We start from the raw sequence: 6413 nt of genomic DNA, 5'->3' as shown, positions 1-6413 counted from the left end.
CACACACACACACACACACACACACACACACACACACACACACACACACACACACTTTAAGTCTGCATCTGCCGTGAAGGTCAAGTGAAGGAGCTCCTCTGTTGCCGCCTCCTACTGAGAATGACCTGCTCACACACACACACACACACACACACACACACACAGACACACAAAATCTATGCACAAACTGCGACTCTGCACACACGAACAAACTGCACCAAACCCCTCTGCTCCTCAAGGCTTTAACACACAGAGCAGTAAAAAAAAAAAGGCTTTCAGGATATCGAGCGGTCCAAACAATGGGGGGAAATGGCATTGGGGTTTCCATGGCAACTGCTGCAAGCTGCTAAGAGGGCTGCTTTGATAACATATGTCAGACTTGACTGGTTTGTTCACAGCGAAGCCTAGCAACAGATTCTGTGTGCAGCCTATCACACCGACCGACACACGTCTGACTGTCTGTCCGTCAGCGGCTGAAAACAGTCACTTTCTGCTGAAAAATAAAAAAAAAAAAACAGGAAGAAGAAGAAGAAGAATAGAGCTGTGTAAGGCGGAGATGTTTGTGGAGTTTTGAACAAAAACAATCAAAAAAAGGAGCATGTTTCCTCTCTTGTCACTTGTTGTTTTAAAGGTTTTGCTGCAGCAGAAAAGACAAAAAGAAAAAAGGAAAAATCACTGGAGCTGAAAATCCTTAAATCCATAACAGCTAATCTCTGCTTGGAAAAAAAAACAACAAACGTTCAACATCTCAAACACACAAAACAAAAAAACAGCTTTAACAGCTTTGTGCTGTGGGTCACCAGTAGGTGTGTACACATTTGAGCAGTTTTTATACATTTTTTAAGTCTTATAGCTTAAAGGGCCAATATTATGTGTTTCTCAGGCATACATTTAAATACTATACCATAATAAAGTATATATGTCACCTTTGGTAGTTATTAAAATGTTGTTTTTATGTTTAAATAGAAAATAAACTTGTCTTCTCATCATATCTGTTTGTAAACACCTTGAAATTGGCCTCTGTCTCTTTAAGAACCACCTTCCGCTTCTGTCCCGGAACGCACCAATGTGGAAATTTCAGCCGAAATCGATATAATTATTGCCGTTATGGCCGATAACTGATATTTACAGACATTACACAAACACATAAATTATTTACATATACGCACAAACACACTTGGGTCTGTTTTCGATACCATAAATAAATGACAAGAACTCTGACATGGCTCCCTGCTTCAGTTACACTGCAAAAACTGTCCACCTAACCAAGTTTTAAAATCTTATATCAGCCAAAAAAATCTTTTTGATCTTGTTTTGAGACTGATTTACTAAACAAGAACTGATTGTGTAAGAATAATCATCTTGTTTTCAGAATGTGTAAGATTATTTGTCTTGTTAGTCTGAAAATTTGACTCAAATTAAGTCAAAATTTCTGCCAGTGGAGTAAGAACATTTTACTTGGTAAGATTGTTGAAATACTTGATTTGACTCAATTTTTTTCTTATTTCAAGAACCTTCAATAATTACAAGAATTTGATTACTTTCAGTAAAAACTGAGATCAGAGCAAATAACAGCGTGTCTGTTGACGGCGTGCGATGGTGTAAACCGGGGGTCTTCAACCTTTATCTCCAGAGCTGCTGGTTGGAGACCTCTGCTTTACACCATCTGCTGCCGTTTGTAGAAATGTTCTGTCCTCGTGTGATGATTGAATTTGTCTCTGCAGAGGTGCTGGGTTGGACCCGCTGCAGCTCTGTACCATATGACTGCCACACATGATGGAGGAGGAGGAGGAGGAGGAAGGAAAGATGTGTCACAGAAAAACATTAGTATGCAATCAAGCTGGTGCAGCAGCTTCTCTCTCTCTCTCTCTCTCTCTCTCTCTCTCTCTCTCTCTCTCTCTCTCTCTCTCAAAAAAAACCTGTCACTTCATTCAGACAGCCTTCATCTATCAGTTATTGATCGGTGTCAGTCTGAGCAGAAGCTGCAGAAAAACAAACTGAGAAAAGCAGAAAACTTTGTATTTTACACATAAAATGCCTTAAAAAACAAATAAATTAAATGAAGTTCAGCTCCTGAAGCCTTTAGACTAAACTCACAAGCTTTGTCTCTTTTTAAAGCTATTAATCAGAATTTTTAATTTCAGCAGTCGTATTGTTTGTAACCATAACCAGTATTTTATTACTGAAGTTAAAATACACAAAAATCAAGATATTTTTTCCTCCCTATATTTTTATTTTTAAAGTGTCACGGAACATGAAAGGAAATAGGTGTTGAAAAAATGGGCTAAAACATTAATTCCCAACTATTACCAGTTCAAATTTGGTATATTTGAGACATAATACAATCCAGCATGTCCCATTGCTTAACTGGACACATGTCCTAACACAGTGTGTCCAAACTGGACACGTTTTTCCTAAACACTGTGATTTCTAAATGCTTCCACACAGAGACTTCACTGACGGCTCATATGAAAGACAAAAAATACCACAAATCATATTCTACCATCTATATTTACTCACAACATGATTAGAATACAAAAACATGTTAATATTCAGCTATATTAATCCAAGCTTGAAGACATTCAGCAAATCTCCACCAACAATCAGTCAAAACACAATAAAAACAAATATATCCTTACTATTTTCAAAGCATTACAATCCAAACAGCTTATAAAACCACCAGCAGCAAAAAATAAATGTTTTTCACTTACTTTTGATGCATTTCTCCTCAATTTCTGATGTATCAAACAATTCAAAATGGCCGACCGGAAGTGGTACATCCCTTCCTTTTATTACTTTTCCTGCCCACAAAAATCACTCTTCCTTGTCTTGAAGCACTCAGAACACTTCGTAACAAATATATTTCATTTTTAACAGCCTGTTTATTCAGCTAACTTTCCAGAAAAATGCTTTAAAATCCATGTTTTCCATGTCTGTTGTTGTGGATAACACAAGGTTGCCACCCCCAAAAGGTAAGGTGATTGGCTACAGCAGTGGGTGCGAATAAAGCTCAGAGCTGATTGGTTGATTCTACAGTCAATCTAACACACGTGGGCGGGACACGAGGAGCTTTGTCACACATTTTGGGCTCTGGAGAGCCAATAGATGAACTCAGTTGGTCAAACGAGGTGTCAATCAAAAGAGGAGGGTCTAGACTAGGGGTCCTGAAATGTTTTGAGTCCCTTACAAGTGTGGAAAATTTCCAGGGACCCCCTCACAAACCTTATTTTCATGAATGATCTAATCATTTACTGCCATTTTAACCCCTAAATGTTATGGGACTAATTATATATTTTTGTTTGTTTTAGTATATTTGGTTGATTTGTATATTGCTCCACAATTTATGGATTTTTTTTAAATAAAATACAAAATCAACAACTTATTGTAATTTTTTGCGGACCCCAGTCTGAGAGCCTCTGGTCTAGACGACCATCTTGACATCCTGATGATTAAATATGTTTCTGTAGAAATCGTGCAGGACGGTTTAAAGTGAAATGAAAGTAAATAAAGAACGAGGTGTTCCATTGCTCTTTAACAAGTTAAACACATTCACGTTTTATTATTTGAAGGGGTGGGGTGTGGGTGGGGGGTTTGCTAAATGGATTTCTTTGAGCTTTGTATCATGTCTTTCCCTCATAATAAACAAACCCAGTGTTGATTTGAATGTGGACGGATACTCCTTTAATTTTTATCAGTTCTGGATCTTTTTGTTCAACTTATTCAAAAACCATGAGCTAACCGAGTTGATGCTGTTGTTTACCCGTTTCATCAAAACAACAACTCTCTGTGAGCGCCTTTAAAGCACAGCCTGAGGTAGCCTCGGCTCAGTTTGTGTTCAGGCAGCAGGTTTGTCGCCTCAGATTCATGGATTTGATGACAAACATCAAAATGAGGCAACGGAGAGGCGATGGTGGAGTTTCAGCTCCTCTGCTGCAGTTTCTTTAAACTTGAGCTGTTTGTGATGTTTTCAGCCTAAAAGAGTGGTGGGGGGCGGGGACTCTAAAGACACTGATGAGCCCCCCCTCCCCAACTTTCTCCCTCCATCACTGCGGTCCTCGGCAGTCCTCGTTTCCATGGCGGCGCTCACATTGCCGCAGGCTGGCTGGAGCGAGGCGCGCTGGTTGAAAAAGAACGAGGAGAAAAGAGAGACGGATCACTGCAGAGAGAGGGGAGGAATGGTCCCCCCCCCCCCCACATCACTGGCACCAGCTGAGGCGGGCAGCAGCAAGGCCTCGGTGCTGCTCAGTAGTCCACACACGTTAGACCCAAACTTCAGACTGCATTTATTATTCATCCTGGTTTCCCTCCAGAGCAGCCATCACAGTCCACAGGAACACATCTGCAGGCCGACACGGCTGCACGTCTGGCTCATGTAACGTGTTCATGTGGACATGTAGGCTGGAGCCACGACACATCTTCCAGGACCTGCAGGTCCTGCAGGTCCTGGCAGTCCAAAGGTCCTGGGGTCGGATTTATAAAACTGGCGTGCGCACAATTTGAGCCCAGAAACTTGCGTACGCCAGTTTTCACGCCAAGGTTGTGATTTATAAAGGAAAGACGCGCAGAAACGTACGTACGGTTTTATAAATCTGAATTTTTTTTTTTGCGTACGCCATTTCCGCCTTTTAGCCGTACGTTCACTTTTAGTTTGGTTTCCATGCAATCCTTTATAAATGAGACCCCTGAACTCTGCAGCGAGGTTCTGTTCTGTTTCTGTGAACCGGGGTTATTATAGTTCACTAAAACTAACTAAATAACAAAGACTGAAATTGAAAAAAAAAAACATTTTAGTTAAGTAAAATAAATAAAACTGTAATAAAATTCAAAAACAATAACTAAGTAAAACTGTATCTTTTTTCAAAACTAACTAAAACTAACTGACATTATAGACTGAATATCCTTAGTTTTAGTGTTTGTCAGTTTATTTAAAGCCATGTGGATCTTTTTATTTTTATTTTTTCCAATTTCAGTAGTTTGACATCAGCTGGTCTGTAACACTTGTTACAGTCTGCTGCTCAGCATCACCTGCTGAATGATGACAAAAGTTGGGAGAAAGCATCGACGTCCACTTTTAAGTATTAATTATTGTAGAAAAACCAGTGAGGGCCTTGTCACGTGACTGGAATATAAACACTTCCATTAACTTTTTTGTTTTAGACCAATTTAAAATTTTCTGAATTCCTGGTTTAATCTTCAAATAAAATCCTCCTAAATCTCATGAAAACTTTTCAGTTTTCCTGCTAAATGAACAACATCAAATGCTGCAGATTGAAAGAGTTTCATCTGCTTTCTATTGACATTTAATTCTCAAACGTGGGTATGCACTCAATATAAACAAAACCCTTTCATCTGATTAATGAAAACATTCAGACTTCTCTGGTCAAACAGCTCTTTGTCAGTAGAAAAAAGAACTTAATATTAGTTTCTTAATTTCTTCATCATCAGTGATTTTTTATTTGTATTTTTTGAAGAAATTAAGAAACTAATGAGTCCTTTTTTCTACTGAAGTGATAGGAAAAAAACAGCTCTTTGTCCACTCTGCCACATCAAAGAGGTTTTATTCTTTTCATGAACATTTAAATTAACTTAAACTTTGTTACAGATTGGAAAACAAAAAGTGTCTCAGCTTGTTTTCTTCAGATTCTGTAAAAAGCTAAAGTTTCCATAAACGCTTTTATTTTGTGTTTTATTTTTCAAACGTTCACTCAGTTGTTTCACAGGTTTATCATTAAATACGAAATGTGATGAACAGACTTCTCTAATCTATAAGCAGCAGTATCGGCTGATAAAACATCTGTTTTCTCTCCTCTGGACCCTAACTGAAGCTGCTCGGACCACTTCTGGACCCCTGAGCTGCTGAACCGAGACGTGACCACGGCGGAGACAAACCTGCAGCTGCCGTTGCTAAGAGACTGCATCTCTGACCAAATCCCACATCAGAGCTGCAGCCGGCGTCCCCGCGCCCCTTCAAACCCTCTCCTCGCTTAATTAAAAGCAGACAGAAGAAGACGGTTTAAAGTGCAGAGACCAACAGAGCGCTCAGAGTTTGGTTCATGTGCTGAAAGCTTTCAGGGCAGCCGGTGTGAGGGTCCGCAGCCGACCTCAGTTTTGGTCCTGACGGGGGGCTGCACCTGATGTTTCACTGGCACAAAACTCTACTGATGCAGAAAAGACGTAAAGGGCCAATATTATGTGTTTCTCAGGCATATATTTAAATACTATACCATAATAAAGTATCTATGTCACCTTTAGCTGTTATTAAAATGCTGTTTTTATGTTTAAATAGAAAATAAACTTATCTTCTCATCACTTCCTCTTCTAAACGCCCTTGAAATAGTCCTCTGTCTCTTTAAGAACCACCTTCCGCTTCTGTCTCGCCCCATTCAGCGCGGGGGTGGGGCCGTGCTCAGGGG

The sequence above is a fragment of the Austrofundulus limnaeus genome, unplaced genomic scaffold (genome assembly GCF_001266775.1).
Source record: "Austrofundulus limnaeus strain Quisiro unplaced genomic scaffold, Austrofundulus_limnaeus-1.0 Scaffold136, whole genome shotgun sequence".
NCBI lineage: Eukaryota > Metazoa > Chordata > Actinopteri > Cyprinodontiformes > Rivulidae > Austrofundulus > Austrofundulus limnaeus.
The sequence above is the reverse complement of the archived record's forward strand: the minus strand, read 5'-3'. Positions refer to the sequence as shown.